At 45.0% G+C, this 23,698-nt stretch overlaps 1 protein-coding gene across 6 annotated transcripts in view; it reads left to right on the top strand.

Moving 5' to 3' along the window:
- The first annotated feature begins 292 nt into the window (after positions 1 to 292).
- The window catches only part of CCDC181 (coiled-coil domain containing 181), a 162,657-nt gene continuing 139,251 nt past the window's right edge, over positions 293 to 23,698 (top strand). For 3 of the 6 annotated variants that reach the window (XR_011026388.1, XM_068269818.1, XM_068269813.1), the window contains exon 1: positions 293 to 398. The gene's annotated coding sequence lies outside the window, so the exon portion shown is untranslated. The other 3 variants (XM_068269816.1, XM_068269815.1, XM_068269817.1) reach the window with 2 other exon arrangements.

Raw genomic sequence — 23,698 nt, 5'->3', positions numbered from 1 at the left:
TCACGAGATTGATTACAGAAACCTATCTCGGGAACCAGCAGGAATCGGGGCTGTAATCTAGCACAAAGGTAGTTCGGGGGCGGGGGGGTCCCCTTCCCACTCTGTAAATTTGGGGAATGTAAGTGGTGTGTAAGTGGAGATTTTTGGGTAGATTCGCGCCGCAGCACAATCAAACAGGTAATGTGGCTGCACAGGCTCCTACTGCGCCTGCGGAGCAGCACTAATTTACAGGCAGCAGGATCTGTCCTGGAAGCACAGGATGTGCGTGAGGTAGGCGGTGTCAGAGGCTTTTGCGTTCACGTTGTATGTCATGTTGCCAAGGAGACGCTTAGTGCTTGTACTGGAGACTGAGATTGGGTGGCTGACAACACGAGAAACGGGAGACTGACCCAATATTGGTGAGTGATGTGATGGCGTATGGATTTTGCACATCCGTTGTAGGAATGCAGCCAAATACAAAGCAGTATTTGACAGGTGCTGTAACCCAATAATTATATCCATTACACTTCAAGAATCTTATTTGCTGTGGTTTATTACAGAGTAAGCAGAAAAGCAGACTGACTGAATTTATTTAGGGGGAGAGAGAAAAAGTAGGGGCATTGTATATTGTAGTCGGGTAAACTCCATCACATGTATTCTTTAAAAGTTGCCATACACTATACAACCTCAATTGCACAATTTCATACAATTGTAGTATATCGATGTATTCAGTCTGAGAATACTTTGAATACATTGTTTAGGTATGCTTTCATTATTATTTAGTATTTATATAGCACCAACATATTACGCAGCGCTGTACAGTGTGTGTATATATATATATATATATATATATATATATATATATATATATATATATATATATATATATATCGTCACTAACTGTCCCTCAAAGGAGCTCACAATCTAATCCCTACCATTGCCATATGTCTATATTATGTAGTGTAAGTTCTGTGGTCTAGCGCCAATTTTAGGGGGAGCCAATTAACTTATCTGTATGTTTTTGGAATGTGGAAGGAAACCCACACAGACACGGAGAGAACATACAAACTCTTTGCAGATAGTGCCCTGGCTGGGATTCAAACCAGGGCCCCAGCGCTGCAAGGCGAGAGAGCTAACCACTACGCCACCGTGCTGCCCATGCTACATTGATGTTTAAAAATGGCATAAGGAACAGGACAAGATTGTATGGTGTGTGTAGTCAGCAGGGGCAGACTGGCCAGGGGGGAAGGGGGGCAATCTCCCCCCAGGTCGCCTTTCATTCAGTGATTTAGGGCCAGTCCAGTGTCTGGTGTATTCAGGTTTGTTGTTATAAGGCAATGTGAAACACTTAGCTAGCTGATAAAAGTGCAATTAGAGGGCAGGCAAGCTGGTAAATATACACAGCATGAGGCAGAGCTTGCCTGGAGGGTCCTTGGGCAAACATCTGTCTTGTTTCTCCCCATTGTTCTAATGACTGCATGTGTAGACAAGGCTTTAAAGAGTAACTGTCAGGCTGCAGAAGCTAATTTAAACTTCTATTCTCCTGTGTTAAACAGTTTAGAAGGAAGCTCAAAAGCCATTAGTGAAGATAAAAATCTCAGTTACCTTTGATGTGTGCTTATCAGCAAGTCTGTTATAGACCCATAAAGACGCAAGCCGCATACTAAACTGCAAAGCATTCTGGGGCCCTCCCCTCGGCTGCTAATGAGACGTTACAGAAGCTTGTAATCAGTCCAGCGTGTAGCACTGATAAATCTCGGGGCAGAGTACTCTGCAGGAGTCAGCTATTGTTCCTAGCCACATGGCTCATTAATATTCACTGCACACTGTGTTGTTCAAGTAGGAGCTTATCTGTGATCAGGAAGCAGGCAGGACATGACTACACATTTGACAGAAAAACATGGAGCCTGCCATGAGCTGTCAGGAGCATCTATCTCTGCATATACTATATACAAATTCTGTGAAATCCAAACGTGGACAGTGAAATGCATATGTAATGTAAGTACAGCCAATCTTTAGCTACTGATATATGTGTTTATTTTCTCTGAGACCTTATACCTAACAGCTCCTCTTTAAACAAGTTGAAAAGTTTTTGACAGTCCCTAGACTCCAGGAGGGCTGCTTTCTGACTTGTGTAAGAGACTGGCAGGGACAGGAGTCATATTATAGGCAAGTAGCCTCTGTGTGATGTGAGACTGCAATACAGCCCTGCTCTATCTCAGGCTATTCTCAGTCTCTCTCCACTACTCTCTCTGAGCTAGTGTACGCCAAAATCACAATAGCAATCGCTAGCAATTTGCAAGTGCGATTTTGTGAAGCGATTTTCAGAGCGATTTTTTTAATGAATCGCTCCAAAAAATGCTACATGCAGTGTGTTTGCAATTTTTAAAAAATCACAATGCTGCTGTGAGAACACCGTCATAGGGTAACATTAGCCAAGCGCTTTTCAAATCAATGTCGATTTGAAAATCGCTCAGAAGCACTCTTGGTTGGCACCAGCCCTCCCTCATGTTTCCCTCTTCCCCTAGTGCTGGCTGGCTGTGTCTTCTTCTTATACAGGAAAGCTAAATAAAAGTGCAATCCTGGTGGGGCAAATTATTGATATTATTATTATTATTTAGTATTTATATAGCGCCACCATCTTCCGCAGCGCTGTACAGAACATATTGTCTTGTCACTTAACTATCTTCTTCTCTTTCAGCTTTTCTCTCCTCACCATTTCTCCCCTTCTCTGCATAAGGTCTCAGACACGCTATAAGCGCTTTTCTGAGCGATTTTACAGCGATCATGACTTTACCATGATTTTAATGTAAGTCAATAAAAGCCCCTTTTAAAAAGCTCTCAGAAAGTTCTGATGGCTAAAAAGTGCTCATAAAAGCGCTTATAGTGTGTCTGAGCCCCTAGTATTTGTATGCTGCGGGTAAGTTGGGCGCCAGGAGCGCCAAATGATGACTCTTCCTGCTGCCACTAAACTCCCTGGTGGTGTTAAATACTATTCCCCCTCCGAATCGTTGCAACTCTGAGGGAGGTGTAATTTAGGTTACGGCTATCACCGGAGCCCTGAATTTCCCTAACGCGCCCTGCGCAATGGGGCTCCTAGTTTGGGTAACCGGTGCTGAGCGCCATGCACCAAAACCACCTGCTTTGCCTTCTCTCTCCTCTCTCCAATCTTGTTATTAGAAACCATAATCTAAAGCTGGCCATACATGCATCAATTGTTACGGACAGATTCTTTCACTATGATCGACTCATAATAGCTTTTCCACCTGTCAGTACTGAGTATGGATGTGGCCTATAGGGTTTCATACTATAGTGAAGTGGGTCGTGGGCAGGCAGTGATTCACTGTCACTGACCACCAATAAAAAGCAGGTAAGCAAGGAATGGATTTTGGGGGGGGAGTGAAAACAGTGATGGAAGGAGGGATACCGAAACTTTGGAAATTAGCATTAACGAGGCAGGGATCATGGTGCCAGCAGGAAGGTCAGTAAGAATGTGTCTGGTAATGGGGGAGGGGATATCCAAGGTGGAAGAGGAGCATATTTGAGGGATTAGTAGAGATAGACAAGACAAATAACATATCGCGCTTTTCTCCTGGCTCACTCAAAGCGCCAGAGCAGCAGCCACTAGGGCGCGCTCTATAGGCAGTAGCAGTGTTAGGGAGACTTGCCAAAGGTCTCCTACTGAATAGGTGCTGGCTTACTGAACAGGCAGAGCCGAGAGTCGAACCCTGGTCTCCTGCGTCAGAGGCAGAGCCCTTAACCATTACACCATCCAGCCAAGGTGGTGAAGGGGAGGACATAAGTGTGTGTGTGTGTGTGGGGGGAATGAGCTTTGGGGAATTAAAGTGGCCATACATCTGTTGACTTGATAGCCGATCCACCATTCACTTTGATATTATCGAATCAGATAAAAATTTTGGGTGTAAATTGGTTGAATGTATCAATCTGAGATGTTGGGAAATCTCAGGCCAATGTGGTTGTCAGGTGCGATAATCACGGCATGCTGTAACCACAAATGATAGACATGACGTATACCTCGGCCATTGTCCCTCAAAATGTATTATGTGCACCCGTTGCCTGTATTTCCGCATTGGCGCTCCACGTGACTACTGGCATATACGACGTGGGGTGCCTGTGTGACATCATTTGGGCTGGAGCTGCCATGATAACGGGCCTTTGGGTTGTGTTTCCCCCCAGGTCAAAAGGTCCCAGTCCTCCCCTGCATGCTTCCATGAAGATGGAATTCGGAGGAATACCCCTCCCTGTATGCACCCTGGTTTTATGGAAGCTAGTTTTGGGGGTGGAGCAAATCCAGCCCCCTCCGGTTCACAAACCAATCACAGTTCATTCCCCCGGAGAGAGATTTATTTTTAAACTTATAAAACGCTGTAATTCAAAACCAGGAAATGCCATATTTGTGCGGATGACAGATTCATATTCCTCAGAATATGACAATTCCTATGACTTCAGACTTGGCTTCCATAGTATGTTTAGTTCCTGAGAGGTTTAATACTTTGTTGTGGCTTATCCCTGGCCCCCCAAGACTTGTATCAAAATGTCCATCAAAACACGATGAATTAAATGATATACAGTGGGTTGCAAAAGTATTCGGATCCCTTGAAGTTTTCCACATTTTGTCACATTACTGCCACAAACATGCATCAATTTTATTGGAATTCCACGTAAAAGACCAATACAAAGTGGTGTACATGTGAGAAGTGGATCGAAAATCATACATCATTCCAAACATTTTTTACAAATAATTAACTGCAAAGTGGGGTGTGCGTAATTATTCGGCCCCCTGAGTCAATACTTTGTAGAACCACCTTTTGCTGCAATTACAGCTGCCAGTCTTTTAGGGTATGTCTCTACCAGCTTTGCACATCTAGAGACTGAAATCCTTGCCCAATCTTCCTTGCAAAACAGCTCCAGCTCAGTCAGATTAGATGGACAGCGTTTGTGAACAGCAGTTTTCAGATCTTGCCACAGATTCTCAATTGGATTTAGATCTGGACTTTGACTGGGCCATTCTAACACATAGATACCGTATATACTCGCATATAAGCCGACCCCCCAACTTTTCCATGAAAAAACAGGGAAAAATTATTGACCCCCATATAAGCTGGGGGTAGGAAATGCTGGATTGGTGCAGGCCGCATAATCCCCCCAGTGTGTCCCAGTATAGCTAGTATAGTGCCCAGTTTAGCCAGTATAGTGCCCAGTATAGGTAGTTAGTGCCCCAGTATAGCTAGTATAGTGCCCAATTTAGCTAGTATAGTGCCCAGTTTAGCCAGTATAGTGCCCAGTATAGGTAGGTAGTGCCCCAGTATAGCTAGTATAGTGCCCAGTATAGCTAGTATAGTGCCCCAGTATAGCTAGTATAGTGCCCCCAGTATAGCTAGTATAGTGACCCAGTATAGCCAGTATAGTGCCCCAGTAGAGCTAGTATAGTGACCCAGTATAGCTAGTATAGTGCCCAGTTTAGCTAGTAAAGTGCCCAGTTTCGCTAGTAAAGTGCCCAGTTTAGCTAGTATAGTTCCCAGTATAGCTAGTATAGTGCCCAGTATAGGTAGGTAGTGCCCCAGTATAGGTAGGTAGTGCCCCAGTATAGCTAGTATAGTGCCCCAGTATAGCTAGTAAAGTGCCCAGTTTCGCTAGTAAAGTGCCCAGTTTAGCTAGTATAGTGCCCAGTTTAGCTAGTATAGTGCCCAGTATAGGTAGGTAGTGCCCCAGTATAGCTAGTATAGTACCCAGTGTAGGTAGGTAGTGGCCAGTATAGTGCCCTGCTCCCCCCGCTGCTATTACCTGCAGCGGCTTCCTCTTCCCCGGCGCTTCCTCTTCCCCGCTCTCATGCCTGTATGAAGAGATCACAGCAGCGCGCCCGGCGCTGCTGCTGTGATGATGCAGGGGGCAGGAAAGAGCGCGGCTCCCTGTAGCGGCGATCTGTATCGCCGTTACCAGGGGAACCGCTCTTTCCTGCCCCCTGCATCGTCACAGCAGCAGCGCCGGGCGCGCTGCTGTGATCTCTTCATACAGGCATGAGAGCGGGGAAGAGGAAGCGCCGGCTACACCGGGGACGAGGAAGCCGCTGCCTAAACAAGTAATAGCAGCGGCGGCGGGGGGAGCGGGGAGGGGGTAGCGGGGGCCGCGGACCACGGACCACCAGGGAAGACTCGCATACAAGCCGACAGCCCAACTTTTGACCCCCTTTTTGGGGGTCAAAAATTCGGCTTGTATGCGAGTATATACGGTATGTTTTGTTTTAAACCATTCCATTGTTGCCCTGGCTTTATGTTTAGGGTCATTGTCCTGCTGGAAGGTGAACCTCCGCCCCAGTCTCAAGTCTTTTGCAGTCTCCAAGAGGTTTTCTTCCAAGTTTGACCTGTATTTGGATCCATCCATCTCCCTTATCAACTCTGACCAGCTTCCCTGTCTCTGCACCCCCCGAGCATGATGCTACCACCACCATATTTGACAGTGGGGATGGTGTGTTGAGAGTGATGTGCATTGTTAGTTTTCCACCACACATAGCGTTTTGCATTTTCGCCAAAAAGTTCAAGTTTGGTCTCATCTGACCAGAGCACCTTCTTCCACATGGTTGCTGTGTCCCCCACATGGCTTGTGGCAAACTGCAAACGGGACTTCTTATGCTTTCTGTTAACAATGCCTTTCTTCTTGCCACTCTTCCATAAAGGCCAACTTTGTACAGTGCATGACTAATAGTTGTCCTATGGACAAAGTCTCCCACCTGAGCTGTAGATCTCTGCAGCTCATCCAGAGTCACCATGGGCCTCTTGACTGCATTTCTGATCAGCGCTCTCCTTGTTCGGCCTGTGAGTTTAGGTGGACGGCCTTGTCGTGGTAGGTTTACAGTTGTGCCATACTCCTTCCATTTCTGAATGATCACTTGAACAGTGCTCCATGGGATGTTCAAGGCTTTGGAAATCTTTTTGCAGCCTAAGCCTGCTTTAAATTTCTCAATAACTTGATCCCTGACCTGTCTGATGTGTTCTTTGGACTTCATGGTGTTGTTGCTCCCAATATTCTCTTAGACAACCTCTGAGGCCGTCAAAGAGCAGCTGAATTTGTACTGACATTAGATTGCACATGGGTGCACTCTATTTAGTCATTAGCACGCATCAGGCAATGTCTATAGGAAACTGACTGCACTCAGATCAAAGGGGGCCGAATAATTATGCACACACCACTTTTCAGTTATTTATTTGTAAAAAATGTTTGGAATCATGTATGATTTTCGTACCACTTCTCATGTGTACACCACTTTGTGTTGGTCTTTCATGTGGAATTCCAATAAAATTGATTCATGTTTGTAGCAGTAATATGACAAAATGTGGAAAACTTCAAGGGGGCCGAATACTTTTGCAACCCACTGTATATACAGAGGGCCACAGCATAATTAAGTACACAGAAAGAGCATAGCATAACTTCAAGGGGGCTGAATAGTTTTGCAACCCACTGTAAATATCATAACCGTCCTGGGCACAGTATTCCTTTTAACAGGCTAAAAATCATATACAACATTCATTTTCTCTCTGCTCCCAAAGTAGTCGAGCAGTCTGGTCTCCTGCCGAGTTTATCCTGTCTTCAAAAGGCAGTGACGCCTGCCATTTGGGGCTTACTGCTAGAAAGCTTTCACACCTTGATGTCACTGGCCCAGGAAGGGACTTTTTTTGATCAAGTTTATTTAAAGAAACATGCCTTCACTGGTCAACAAACGTACTTCATAAAAAGAGTTCCTCTAGCAGCTATGAAACCAGAGACTCCCAGGCTCACAGTCTGCTATCCCTGTCACGGAAGAGCCGTGAGACCAGAAAACGCAATCACATTCGGTTTCCTGAACCGATTGCCGTTGACGTGCCAGATCAGAATCTTTTGTCTATGGATACCAGGCAGTCAAGCCTGGGGGTCTCTGTTGTCTTCATAGGTGTTAGCAGAGTTCTTTTCATGAGAGCCAAGTATGCTCTCTGATAAAGCCTGTGTGGTTAATTAACTTGATCAAAAGAGTCCCTTTCCTGGCCAGTGACACCGAGGTGTGAAAGCTCTCCAGCAGTAAGCCCCAAATGGCAGGTGTTACTGCCTTTTGAAGAGACAGAATAAAACTCAGCATGAGACCAGACTGCCTGACTCCATCAGAAGCACAGAGAAAATGAATGCTGTTTATGATTTTTGCCTATTTACAGAATACTGTATCTAGGATAGTTATGAGAGTTGTATCATTGGGTTTGTAGTGTCTTGCTGAACATTTTGATACCAGTCTTGAGGGGCATGGGGTACGCTACAACCAAGTTATTAAACTTCTCAGGAACTGGACCCTCTACCCTAATCAAGTCTGATGTCATAGGAATTGTGGCATTTATCAGTTTTGAATTATAGCGTTTTATAAGTTTAAACCTAAATCTCTCTCTGGGGGAATGAACTGTGATTGGTTTGTGAACCGGAGGGGGCTGGCTTTGTTCCACCCTAAAAACTAGCTTCCATAAAACCAGGGTGCATACAGGGAGGGGCAGTCCTCCAAATCCCATCTTCACAAGAGCATGCTGCTGCTAGCCAGAGGACCATGTGGTTAGCAGCCATCTTGTCTGAACTTTTGCTCCTGAACTGAAACAAAATCTGTACATGTTTTCCCAGAAAGGACATATTCCCACATGAACTTAAATATCCGTGTTTTCTTAGCTTATTTTTATTTTCCGTACTGTGCTATTATTTGTCTCAATAATTGTTGATTTTAATGATTTTCTGTATATACTAATTATTTATATTGCATTCATAATAAACACTGCTAACGTCATTTATTTGTTCAGCTACCCTGCTATTCAGCCGCACAAACTGAACTCTTTCTTCTGAAGAGTCGCTACTATTGTTGATAGCTAGATAAAATAGAGTGTGTTTAACCGTTTTTATTTGCAGGTATCAGTCTCAGTATAGTTAGGGCTCCTACCCTTCTGTAGGATGGTGGCAGTTATACCCTGAAATAGTGTGTAAATTGTATTACTGTAACTCACAAGCTCCCTTCTAGTCGATCTCCTGCCAAAATCCCAATCGGTTTCTGCGCACCGATTGCGACCACAGATTGCATGGTCTGTGTGCTGAAGCCGATTGGAAGGCATTGTGCGGTCCGGCCACTAGGGGGCTTGTGACAGTGTTTGGCAGCGTTTGGGATCTGTGTTGTGCTGAAAGTATCTCAGATAGTGCTATCAAATTAGCCCTGTCGAGAAACGAACTAATTCGTTAGTGTTGTAGCTGAATGCAATATAATATATTTTTATATATACAGAGAGACAAGTAGCTAGTACCCCTCCCAAAAAGTTTTTTTTATTTGGTGTAAAAATGTCCGGGAACGACAAGAACATGTGCCAAGCAAATCTGGAAAGTCTTTGTGAAGCGAGGGGCATTGACATCCACCGCAAGAACAAACAGGACATGATAACAGGCTTATTTCATTGGGATACCCAGCAACAGCGGGAGCGGGATGTGTCCGCTGAGGTGGACACCAGCCCATCTGACTCAAGTCGAGGGGAACCAGAGACTGAAGATCCTATGCGTATAGAGGTTGGGCATTCTGAGAGCCCTGCTAAAACTAAGACTACGCAGGAGACTCTCCGTATGGACCCCAGTCTCAGAGCTTCTCCGAGTACTCGCCTGAAACCGGCCAGTACTGGACTGTCTATTTGTGCTGACCTGGTAATGCAGCAGGGATAGGAATTTTGTCGTAGACTTAATGCAATTATGAAGAGGCAACGACACGCTCGTTTCGGGCACATAAGGCCCTTCGTCAGGCCAAATTGCACAAAGTGCTATCTACAAAAGAACACATAAGTAGGTATACATTAATAACATTAATATAATGTAAAAGGTAATTCAAGCACCTCACAGCAGAATATCCCAGAAATAAGTGCAATGACGTAGTGTATACACCGAGTCCCATGTAAGTGGGTCTCCACACTCGTCAAAAGAGAGAAAAAAAGAAAAAGTGTCAAAAAAAAGACATAATATGAAGAAAAAGGACAAAAGAATAGACCTGGCGTGTCTGGAGCCATGTGGACTAGTAAATATCAGTCCGTTTTTCACACCTATGGTCTAAAGACCCTTAGAGAAAAGAAAAGTGTGCCATAGTGACAGGCTCCACAAATCATGTATCAAAGTGTCACTCAAGAAAATATGTAAAGTGCAGCACAAAAGATGCATCAATAGCTACCATAAGAGCTATGCCCTGTTTCCCTAGGTTGAATGCCATAAACTGCAAGTTATTGTATTATTGCCTACAGGGAGTGCAGAATTATTAGGCAAATGAGTATTTTGACCACATCATCCTCTTTATGCATGTTGTCTTACTCCAAGCTGTATGGGCTCGAAAGCCTACTACCAATTAAGCATATTAGGTGATGTGCATCTCTGTAATGAGAAGGGGTGTGGTCTAATGACATCAACACCCTATATCAAGTGTGCATAATTATTAGGCAACTTTCTTTCCTTTGGCAAAATGGGTCAAAAGAAGGACTTGACAGGCTCAGAAAAGTCATTGGGATATCTTGCACGGGGATGCAGCACTCTTAAAATTGCAAAGCTTCTGAAGCGTGATCATCGAACAATCAAGCGTTTCATTCAAAATAGTCAACAGGGTCGCTGTTAAGCTTGGAGGTGTAATCTCCACAGTCAGCATGCAACACATAAGCTGACGTGAAGGAGGTACACACACCAGCACAAGGAATCAGGATATCCCCAGTTTAGTGGAGGAGAGGACTGACTCCAATAGGAGATTGTGGTGCACAGAGCCGGTGCAGATCCGAACAGCCACAAACAACACTTTCGTCATAACGTCTCAGCGCAAAGTAGCGCTGAGCGCATAAACCAGGACTGAGGAGATCAGGACAGGTAGACAGAATGAACGCTTGCTTAACTAGCCACTACTTAGTGACAGCAAGCGTCCACAATAAAACAGACTGGAATGAGGTAGCCAATGCGTTTGCAGCAATGGCGTGCCTCACAAAGACAGGACAGGATAGTCAGGAAATAGCAGGATCAAGATAGATGAACGTAACACAGATAAATATACAATAAGTATGATTTCCTAGCGTATTACAATTACAGCTATCAATGAAACTATTTGTAACGTCTGACTAACATATGTATATATCGGCAATGAACCGATATATGACATAAGCAGGAACTCTGACTAAGGCTGGAGTAATACAGGGAACAGGACTCAGAAGGATTCGCTATCTGTTCGCAGAGATGAACGCAATCCACAAACAGGACCAGGAACAGAATAACTAGCTCAGCGTGCTGGAACGCTGACTAACGGAACATAGGATATAAACAGTTCGTGTACTTATATATCAGCGACACTGATGTATCAACGTAACACGAATACAAGGAAAATAATAAAATGCGCAAGTATGCGTATATATTGGCGATGAACCAATATATGACACAAGACAAGCAGAGTAACAACTTCTAGAACAAGAGCAGAACTAGGAGGACTCGCTGACCCCTTCGCAGGAGTCAGCGCAGTCCACACGGACTAGGAACGAGGTGGGGCACGGGCAGAGTAATAGACAGAATCTGAGACTATGGTAGCCCATCAAGCATTGCAGGAAGCAGTTCTTTATACTGAGGTCATCCAATGGGAGCAGACCTGCAGATTCCCACACAAGTGAATGGTAATTAATCACAGGCTGACAGCAGGAAAAGGCAGACAATGATATGCAGCCTGCAGGAAAGGGATTGCCCCTCCATTGCAGCAGACAATGTTTGTTTACACAAAAGCATATTAAACTGTCATTAACTTCAGAGCGACTGCAGATGGAATCAGCAACTAGTTTAAGTGCAAACCAAACTATGCAAGAAAATGCATGTAATGACATCAGAACTGCTTGGGTTACAATACCACTGCAGCCAGCAGTAAACGCTGCAGACATGATCATAACATTACCCCCTCCCTTAAAAGCGGATACCAGACGCTTTTCAAAACTGAAATTCCCAACAAAACAATCTGACTGATAATTCATGATGACCGGGACAGCCCGGCAAGACCAAATTCCAGAATCAGTCCCCACAAGACTGGACCCATCAGAACCAGAACCTACAGAACCATGCCCGTCAGCACTACAAGCCTCAGTGTGATACCCATCAGAACCACGACTTCCAGAAAAAAGCCCCCAGAAACTCTCTGAGCGATACCCACCGCCTTCCAGGGACTGTCCAAAAATGCCAAAGCCTTTGCAATGCCCACCGGAACTGTCCCTACCAACACAAAACCCCCCGTTGAACCAGTCCAAGGTACCAGGACAAGTTTCCTCAGAGATCTCCCAGAACACTTGGAAGCTCCAAGGAGATCCCCACAGGTCAGAACGCCCCTTAGGCTCATATGGAGAACTATCAAGAACCCCTATGGAACCCAGGGCAACTCTAGAGTCAGGGTCACAAGGACAAACATCAAGATCAGGGCTTTTAGGGACCAGAACCATCTCCGGGCATGCAGGCCAACCGGCAACATCAGAACATGTCTCCACTAGGGAAGCGTGTGAGCACGCCAACACAGACACACTTGGGCACTCTGGCATACGAAGCACATCTGGGCACACCGGCACAAGAGAGACTTCTGGGCATGTCAAGGAACTGCGAACCTCAAAGTCAGTCAAGGTAGGACCCAAACCAGGACTGGGCAAAAAAAAATCATCATGACTAGACTTCACAGTTACTGGATTCTCACTAAAAAATGCAGGATCAGACTTAGATGTCTCTGATTCCAGCAAGGTTATTAACAAATCATGTTCAGGGGCATTTACAAGACAGGACAAATCTTCTAATGTATGCACCGAACTAGACAGGGTTCCCATAACTTCTTCTGGACTAGACAGAGACTCATCAAATACACTGGATTGGAGCTCATGAAGGGCTGCAAAACAAGTCAGTAGTGCAGCAATCCCCACTGAACTAGGCAAAACTGAGTAACTCACTGGACAGAAAGGGGACTCTGGAACTTCTGCCACACCAGCCAGAAAACCAGAATTTTCCAGGATACAGGGCTGGGTTTCAGAAACACTTATTAACCCGGACTGAAATTCTGAGATTTCTATTATTTTTTCCAGCGAGTCAGAATTATCCATGTTACAGGACAAGACTTTTGAAACATTCAGAGGACAGGGCTGGAGTTCCTCGGCTGTTACAACACTGGAGAGGGACTCAACAACATTGGTTAAATCAGACTGTGTACAGGGCAAGGTATCTAACACACTTGCTGACGAGGACAATATTTCAATGGCTTCTGCTTCGCTAGGCAGAAATTCATCAAGTTTTATTAGAGCAGACTGTAATTCCAAAACAGCTGCTAGACAAGTGAATATTACTGCAACACCAACTGAGGTAAGCAGTGCCTCAGACTCCTCTGCTAGAGGGTTTGAAGTATCCAAAGTACTGGGTGAAGCATAAGACTCTGCGACCACAGCTTCACTGGACAGGATCACTGAACAGTCCATATTGCAGGGCAAAACCATGGAAGCACCTGCTGGACAGCATAATGATTCTGTGACCTGAGTTTCATTGGAGAGATCTACTGCACAATTCATGGTACAGGGCAAATTTACTGGAACATTTTCTGAACACGGTAATAATTCTGTGATTTCGGATTCACATAGCAGACGCTCTGAGTTATTCACGAAACTAGAGTGAGGTGTAGAAACAGGAAGATCAAAACACAATGTTTGCGCATCTAAATCACCATTCAATTGTGAAATTGGAAAATTCAGATGCTGGGGTTCTGAGGTTTCTGGACAGGATTGCTGGGACTCGGAAACTGATGTAGTGCATCTATTGGCATCTGCTGGATCAGACAGGAGTTGAACTTTATTAACACAGGTAATTTCTGCAGAAGTGTTTGCAGAGACAGGCAAGATTTTTCTGGTGTCTGTTTCACTGAACAAAGACTCATGAGTACTGGCTAGGCTGGACTCAGAAGTCAGCAGGACCTCTGGATTCTCTGCTGAGAAATTTGTGCAGGGCAAAGTTAAGAAAGTATCAGTGGCTTCTGTTTTACTGGGAAGTAACACTGAGTTATCCATGGTACAGGGTGGAGTTACAGGAACATTCACAAGACATGGCAGGGACTCAGTAACTGGAGAAGTGGAACAGTCTCCAATTGACAGTGTGTCTTCCCTGGTATCAACTGATTGAATCGCATAAAAATCGTCCAAAATAATTTTCCACACATCGATCAATGGAGCCACAAGGTCATACCCACACACACCAGTTTTTATTAGGTTATAGGCAGACTTAATGCATGCATTCAATACTAATTCACTTTTTGCACTGTAAAATTGACAAAATGAACTTGAATCATTCTTCCATTCATTGACCAGAGCTTCCATCTCTCCTTTCTCAAATGGAGGATTCCAAGCATACTTAACAGGCAGATCACAGTTTGCAAATGTGGTTTTGGCAGAAACATACATTGGATTATTTAGCAGGCGATTGGCAGATTTCTTATTCCTAAGGATCTCCAATACCTGTAGCAAGTGTTGGACTGTAGTGTATGCAAATTTTTCTTGCTGCACGAATAGATTGATTTGTTCAATACTCTGTAATATATCCTCATAATCATACTCAGATAATTCTTTTAAACAAAAATCTTTATTTTCCCTAGCCAGTGATGAAAGTTCATTAGTAGTTTCATAAGTCCATTTAACTCCCCTGAAAGACAATTGCATTTCATTATCTGTTAATGGCAGAATCTCATTGCAGGTCTGATGCGCAGTCGCTAAAGATAACGATTCTGCAGATTGGACACGTTTCTTAGAACGTTTGCGTTTTGCCTTTGACCTTGCTGTTTTTGGTGATTTATTCAAAGCAGCAGGAAAATTATCAGTAACACTTTCTGCTTGCTGCTCATTCTTGCAAGCAATTGAAGGAGCAGCTGATTGGCCTGCTGCCAGGAGTTCATTAAGAGGAAAAGGCAATGGATCTATGCGCAACCAATTGTGAATTACAAAAGCTATAAATTGCAAAGGACTTTGTCTAAACTGAGTGTGATCTAAGACATCGATTGCCCAATCAAAAAGTTTGCCCTTAAAAAGAGCACAAACGATCCAATCAGACCAGGTAGAAATTGCAGAAGCCCGAAAGTCGGGATTGGCCAGAACTTTAACCAATTCTGATATAAATTTGTCTGTAACTTCAGGACCAAGCTTTTCAAATTTTTTAAAGGAGCAGGACCCCTGACAAACAGTGTCATAATTTCTGGAAATTCCCCCCACAATAGGGATTGGTAATGGGGCTACCATAATGTTAAGCTTGGAGGTGTAATCTCCACAGTCAGCATGCAACACATAAGCTGACGTGAAGGAGGTACACACACCAGCACAAGGAATCAGGATATCCCCAGTTTAGTGGAGGAGAGGACTGACTCCAATAGGAGATTGTGGTGCACAGAGCCGGTGCAGATCCGAACAGCCACAAACAACACTTTCGTAATAACGTCTCAGCGCAAAGTAGCGCTGAGCGCATAAACCAGGACTGAGGAGATCAGGACAGGTAGACAGAATGAACGCTTGCTTAACTAGCCACTACTTAGTGACAGCAAGCGTCCACAATAAAACAGACTGGAATGAGGTAGCCAATGCGTTTGCAGCAATGGCGTGCCTCACAAAGACAGGACAGGATAGTCAGGAAATAGCAGGATCAAGATAGATGAACGTAACACAGATAAATATACAATAAGTATGATTTCCTAGCGTATTACAATTACAGCTATCAATGAAACTATTTGTAACGTCTGACTAACATATGTATATATCCGCAATGAACCGATATATGACATAAGCAGGAACTCTGACTAAGGCTGGAGTAATACAGGGAACAGGACTCAGAAGGATTCGCTATCTCTTCGCAGAGATGAACGCAATCCACAAACAGGACCAGGAACAGGATAACTAGCTCAGCGTGCTGGAACGCTGACTAACGGAACATAGGATATAAACAGTTCGTGTACGTATATATCAGCGACACTGATGTATCAACGTAACACGAATACAAGGAAAATAATAAAATGCGCAAGTATGCGTATATATTGGCGATGAACCAATATATGACACAAGACAAGCAGAGTAACAACTTCTAGAACAAGAGCAGAACTAGGAGGACTCGCTGACCCCTTCGCAGGAGTCAGCGCAGTCCACACGGACTAGGAACGAGGTGGGGCACGGGCAGAGTAACAGACAGAATCTGAGACTATGGTAGCCCATCAAGCATTGCAGGAAGCAGTTCTTTATACTGAGGTCATCCAATGGGAGCAGACCTGCAGATTCCCACACAAGTGAATGTTAATTAATCACAGGCTGACAGCAGGAAAAGGCAGACAATGATATGCAGCCTGCAGGAAAGGGATTGCCCCTCCATTGCAGCAGACAATGTTTGTTTACACAAAAGCATATTAAACTGTCATTAACTTCAGAGCGACTGCAGATGGAATCAGCAACTAGTTTAAGTGCAAACCAAACTATGCAAGAAAATGCATGTAATGACATCAGAACTGCTTGGGTTACAATACCACTGCAGCCAGCAGTAAACGCTGCAGACATGATCATAACAGTCGCAAGAAGCGTGTGGAAAAACCAAAGAGCAAAATAACTGCCCATGAACTGAGAAAAGTCAAGTGTGGAGCTGCCAAGATGCCACTTGCCACCAGTTTGGCCATATTTCAGAGCTGCAACATCACAGGAGTGCCCAAAAGCACAAGGTGTACCATACTCAGAGACATGGCCAAGGTAAGTGTGATGATCCGCTCAGTTAGCTGCACAGGCAGACAGCTGTTTGTCCATTCCACTAGTCTGTGGGCTGCAGGTCTCTAGAGCAGAGACCTGTCTTTCCATTGCAAGTTTCTGGTCTGTTCTCTTGCTGGGGAATTTGCATACATTCGTTATGCAAATCCCCTACCTGCCTTCTTTGATGACTGGCACTATAAGAGCTTTATGTTTCCCAGAATGCTTTGCTGGACATTTCCCTTCCATGCTCTGTTCCTGATGGACACTGCTGGAGTGTCAGCCATTGCTATCTAGTATAGTTAATTCCTGGGGGTTGCTTTAGGCTCCCCTGCTAGCCCAGTCAGGTTGTATTATCTGTATTGCCTGTTCTGTCTTGTCTTGCCTGTTTGCTATTGTCCTGTCCCTATGGTGGTTGACAGGAAATGGTTCTGATCTCTGTTCTTGGAGTATAGCTGGTGCAGCGGTTGCTACCAGCTATCTCTTCTGTTCTGTCTTCTGGGATCGCGCTAGCTACTTTTTGCTAGCGCTGGGGATCCTTCTGTTCTGTCTCCTGGGATCGCGCTAGCTACTTTTTGCTAGCGCTGGGGATCCTTCTGTTCTGTCTCCTGGGATCGCGCTGGCTACTTTTTGCGAGCACTGGGGATCCTTCTGTTCTGTCTTGTCTGTCGCGATTGCGCTGTCACCAGCGGCGGTTGATAGCGAATCGCTCTGTCTTGTTTGGATCGCACTGGCCTCTAGCGGTAGCGGCTGTGGATCCTTCTGATCTAGTTCCTGGAGTGTAAGCTGGAGCAGCGGTTGCTACCAGCTACCTCATCTGATCTGTCTTGTTTAGATCGCACTAGCCGCTAGCGTTAGCGGCTGTGGATCTTTCTGATCTGTGTTCCTGCTTGGATCACACTTGCTCTGGCGGAAGAGCGGTGGATCCTTTCTGCCTAGTTCCTGTTTTTCGTGTGTCTGTCTTGTCCGCTACGCTTGCTGCAGGCTCGGTGAGGTAACCGTTAAGCAAGCGCTCGCGTCCTCTGTTTCATGTTTGTCTGTTTATGGTTAGTTAGGCGTGCTTGTCTCTATTGTGCTTATCACGTGGAGATCGCGCATAACCGCGTGCACTGTTGCGAATGAGTGCGGTGTTCGCGGTTAGCTAGCGGTTGTTATTTTCCGTATCTCCTTATTGTATTTGCTGTGCCTTTGCTACCCTCGTATTCTATTCTGTTCTGCCTTGTGTCACGTCTGGCGATCGCACCTCTCGCGATCGCGTTCCTATTTCGTATCTGCTGTTGTGTGTGCGCGGTCGTGGGGTGGCGACTGGATTGGCGCACACACATACAACCTATCCCTTTGCTCAATCTCATTCGCAATCGCCTCTCTTGCAATTGCGTTCTGCGCTTCGTACAATTCCTGTCTGGCACTTGTGGAGGTACAGAGGATTGGTTCCTCTGCACTCCCCAGCGCCATCTGCCAACAGGAATTTCCCTCTACAGGTGCGTAGCACCTTTTGCTGGGTGCCTGCAAATATACGCTTGTGGAGGATTTCCGCCGTGTCAGCGCACGCGTTGTGCGCTGATCACGGAGAAAGTTCCACAATCGTGACAGTAAGAAAGGCTGAAAGACTACCACCACTGAACAAGACACACAAGCTGAAACGTCAAGACTGGGCCAAGAAATATCTCAAGACTGATTTTTCCAAGGTTTTAGGGACTGATGAAATGAGAGTGAGTCTTGATGGGCCAGATGTATTGGCCCGTTGCTGGATTGGTAAAGGGCAGAGAGCTCCAGTCCGACTCAGACGCCAGCAAGGTGGAGGTGGAGTACTGGTTTGGGCTGGTATCATCAAAGATGAGCTTGTGGGGCGTTTTCGGGTTGAAGATGGAGTCAAGCTCAACTCCTAGCCCTACTGCCAGTTTCTGGAAGACACCTTCTTGAAGCAGTGGTACAGGAAGAAGTCTGCATCCTTCAAGAAAAACATGATTTTCATGCAGGACAATGCTCCATCACATTCGTCCAAGTACTCCACAGCGTGGCTGGCAAGAAAGGGTATACAAGAAGAAAAACTAATGACATGGCCTGCTTGTTCACCTGATCTGAACCCCATTGAGGTGGGTCCATCATAAAATGTGAGATTTACAAGGAGGGAAAACAGTACACCTCTCTGAACAGTGTCTGGGAGGCTGTGGCTGCGGCTGCACGCAATTTTGATGGTGAAAAGATCAAAACACTGACAGAATCCATGGATGGCAGGCTTTTGAGTGTCCTTGCAAAGAAAGGTGGCTATATTGGTCACTGATTTGTTTTTGTTTTGTTTTTGAATGTCAGAAATGTATATTTGTGAATGTTGAGATGTTATATTGGTTTCACTGGTAAAAATAAACAATTGAAATGGGTATATATTTGTTTTTTGTTAAGTTGCCTAATAATTATGCACAGTAATAGTCACCTGCACACAGATATCCCCCTAAAATAGCTAAAACTAAAAACAAACTAAAAACTACTTTCAAAAATATTCAGCTTTGATATTAATGAGTTTTTTGGGTTCATTGAAAACATGGTTGTTGTTCAATAATAAAATTATTCCTCAAAAATACAACTTGCCTAATAATAATTCTGCACTCCCTGTATTTAGATAGCGTATTAGGTTAGTTACATAGTTACATAGTTACTTTGGTTGAAAAAAGACATACGTCCATCGAGTTCAACCAGTACAAAGTACAACTCCAGCCTGCTCCCTCACATATCCCTGTTGATCATAAAATCCCTGGATTAACATCATTGGCATTACCTAGTAATTGTAGCCATGGATGTCATTCAACGCAAGGAAAGCATCTAAGCCCCCTTTAAATGCAGGTATAGAGTTTGCCATAACGACTTCCTGTGGCAATGCATTCCACATCTTAATCACTCTTACTGTAAAGAACCCTTTCCTAAATAAATGGCTAAAACGTTTTTCCTCCATGCGCAGATCATGTCCTCTAGTCCTTTGAGAAGGCCTAGGGACAAAAAGCTCATCCGCCAAGCTATTATATTGCCCTCTGATGTATTTATACATGTTAATTAGATCTCCTCTAAGGCGTCTTTTCTCTAGACTAAATAAACCCAGTTTATCTAACCTTTCTTGGTAAGTGAGACCTTCCATCCCACGTATCAATTTTGTTGCTCGTCTCTGCACCTGCTCTAAAACTGCAATATCTTTTTTGTAATGTGGTGCCCAGAACTGAATTCCATATTCCAGATGTGGCCTTACTAGAGAGTTAAACAGGGGCAATATTATGCTAGCATCTCGAGTTTTTATTTCCCTTTTATAAGTTACTAGTTTGTGGATGGCTGACAGGTATTTGTTATATGTGTTGTTTGCGTTGGTTTGGCAGCTTAATATTGTGGCACTTATCCCGTTACTAGTGAGCTCGCTGAGCGCTTCCTTGTTTGCACTCCAGCGTGACGTGCAAGCTATCTAGGTTGCCCCGCAATGTTCGTTTTCTCTCAGAGTACCGGCATGGCGCCGATCGCGTCACCTCCGGTATCTGGTTGATGTCACATCCGGTTTGCGCTCCACCGTGGTTACGAGAAGACGCTGGGCGCAACCGCTCGCATTGAGAATATTGAGAGCAACAACACCGTGAAGTCCAAAGAACACACAAGACAGTTCAGGGATCAAGTTATTGAGAAATTTAAAGCAGGCTTAGGCTACAAAAAGATTTCCAAAGCCTTGAACATCCCACGGAGTACTGTTCAAGCGATCATTCAGAAATGGAAGGAGTATAGCACAACTGTAAACCTACCAAGACAAGGCCATCCACCTAAACTCACAGGCCGAACAAGGAGAGAGCTGATCAGAAAATGCAGTCAAGAGGCCCATGGTGACTCTGGACGAGCTGCAGAGATCTACAGCTCAGGTGGGAGACTCTGTCCATAGGACAACTATTAGTCATGCACTGTACAAAGTTGGCCTTTATGGAAGAGTGGCAAGAAGAAAGGCATTGTTAACAGAAAGCATAAGAAGTCTCGTTTGCAGTTTGCCACAAGCCGTGTGGGGGACACAGCAACCATGTGGAAGAAGGTGCTCTGGTTAGATGAGACCAAAATGGAACTTTTTGGCCAAAATGCAAAACGCTATGTGTGGCAGAAAACTAACACTGCACATCACTCTGAACACACCATTCCCACTGTCAAATATGGTGGAGGCAGCATCATGCTCGGGGGGTGAATCTCTTCAGCAGGGACAGGGAAAGGGAAGCTGGTCAGAGTTGATGGGAAGATGGATGGAGCCAAATACAGGTCAAACTTGGAAGAAAACCTCTTGGAGACTGCAAAAGACTTGAGACTGGGGCGGAGGTTCACCTTCCAGCAGGACAATGACCCTAAACATAAAGCCAGGGCAACAATGGAATGGTTTAAAACAAAACATATCTATGTGTTAGAATGGCCCAGTCAAAGTACAGATCTAAATCCAATCGAGAATCTGTGGCAAGATCTGAAAACTGCTTGTAACGATTGGTGTCAGCATACAGAGATCTCTGATTATTGGTGATCTGCAGTATCACCAATAATACAGATGCTATACCTGATTATATGGTGATCTGCAGAATTACCAATAATACTAGTATAGCCTGACACTGGACAAGCATTGGGAGATAGTGTTTGGTGAAACAGTAATACGGATGAGAGAGTTCACCCAAAGAGTGGGTGACCCCAAGTGTGCTGCAGCCAGTGCTCACCTTATGGGCGGATGAGACAGACCGTGCTGCAGCCAAGGGGTATATATGTACCACAACAAAGAGAAGGAATACAATAGTGCTGTACAACTGATCACCTGTGGAGCAAGTGATCAGACTGTACTGCAACCGGGTAGTGTTTGGTGCACAGTACAAGGAGGGATAATCCCAGTAATGCTGGACTAAGGATCCCCTGAGGAACAGGTGGAACAGACTGTATTGCAGCCTAGGAGTAGTTGATACAGACAGTACTGCAGCCTAGGAGCAAGTGACACAGACAGTACTGCAGCCTAGGAGCAAGTGACACAGACAGTACTGCAGCCTAGAAGCAAGTGACACAGACAGTACTGCAGCCTGTGGATACCTGAAGGGCGGGTATCACAGACTAAGCAGCAGTATTCTACACCTGAGAAGTTGGTGTAGAAAACTAGATTCCCTCACCAGTGGCAGAGCCAACTGATGTGGGTAGCGAGGTCAGACAGGCAGAGTTAGCAACGAGCGGACAGATACAGTACAGGAGCGGAAGACTGATTCAACGTCAGGGACAGGCAGGGTCGGCAACGTGAATCAGATAGGCTGAGGTACAGAATCGACAAACGGAAGAATAGTCAGAGCAAGCAAAAGGTCATAACAAATAAACAATGCACTAGTACTTTAAGGGCCCATTCAGATCACAAATGCGGATGGCCATGCGTGCGGAACGCGTGCGGACCGCAACGCGTACGACTGCATGGCCATCCGTGTTTGTGTGCGTTGCGTGGCTGATCCCATCACTGAAAAGTGAATGGGACAGCCACGCGTTTTAGCAAAATCTGCGTGCAGCATGCGTTCCCGGACCGCACAGGTCCGGAACGCATGCAGTGTGAACATCAGACATTGCACTCTATGCAGTGTCTGATGTCGTGTGTATCGGCCACCTGCACGCGTTTCCAAAACGTGGCTGGAAACGCGTGCAGTGTGAACGGGCCCTAAAGCTATCAACAGAATCTAGCTAAGTGTGGATCCCCGGCTCCGGCCGGTTCTAGCACACTTTGGGATCTGACTGGGGTCTGAGCGCTAACACACTATAGCATTCGCAACAGCAGACGCGGAGCTACTGACAGACCTGCTCTATATATACTCAACATGCTCCACAGCGCCGCCCCAGTCACTCAGCCAAGCTGGAGTCAGCTGACCGCATGATCAGCTGACTCCCCTCTTAGCTGCATAAAGGTCCTGTCGCTCTGCTCGCGCGCGCGTAGCTCTTAGCCTGTGAGCAATGGAAGGACCAGGCATAACCTGAGCATGTAACCGCGCGGCAGAGGCCGCAGGCTGACTCGCGGAGATAGCCGCCATACCGCTTGACTCAGCGGCAGCATCTCTGCTATTCCTTACACTGCTGTTCACAAACGCTGTCCATCTAATGTGACTGAGCTGGAGCTGTTTTGCAAAGAATAATGGGCAAGGATTTCAGTCTCTAGATGTGCAAAGCTGGTAGAGACATACCCTAAAAGACTGGCAGCTGTAATTGCAGCAAAAGGTGGTTCTACAAAGTATTGACTCAGGGGGCCGAATAATTATGCACACCCCACTTTGCAGTTATTTATTTGTAAAAAATGTTTGAAATGATGTATGATTTTCGATCCACTTCTCACATGTACACCACTTTGTATTGGTCTTTCACGTGGAATTCCAATAAAATTGATGCATGTTTGTGGCAGTAATGTGACAAAATGTGGAAAACTTCAAGGGGGCCGAATACTTTTGCAACCCACTGTATATGTCCTGGGTTTTCCATATTGAAATATATGCTATTACCGGCCCTGTGATATCTAATATTGACATTTACAGTGCCAGTCACTCTGTGCGTTGCCTTACTATGTTCTATGTGTATGTATCCTGGGTCCTCTATATATTGAGATGTACTTAATATGTGGTCCTCTTGTATCTAGTTTATATAGTACTGACATCCACGTATTTTCTTACGAGATTATCACATGAGATATAGCTATATGTAGCTGTCAGGTTGTGTGGCTCTTATAGCCAGGGCTGTGGAGTCGGAGTCGTGGAGTCGGGCAATTTTGGGTGCCTGGAGTCGGAGTCGGGAAAAAATGCACCGACTCCGACTCTGACTCCTAATGAATTTGTAACTGTAATTAAAATAGAAAATATGATAAAATGTTCTATTTCTCAGATAATAGTCATTAAAAATAATGTATATATACAGTATATATACAGTAATAGCTGTGCTTAGTCCAC

This window comes from Hyperolius riggenbachi, chromosome 2 (assembly GCF_040937935.1).
Source record: "Hyperolius riggenbachi isolate aHypRig1 chromosome 2, aHypRig1.pri, whole genome shotgun sequence".
Classification (NCBI taxonomy): domain Eukaryota; kingdom Metazoa; phylum Chordata; class Amphibia; order Anura; family Hyperoliidae; genus Hyperolius; species Hyperolius riggenbachi.
Note: the sequence above shows the minus strand (reverse complement) of the source record. Positions and strands in the feature narration are given on the sequence as shown.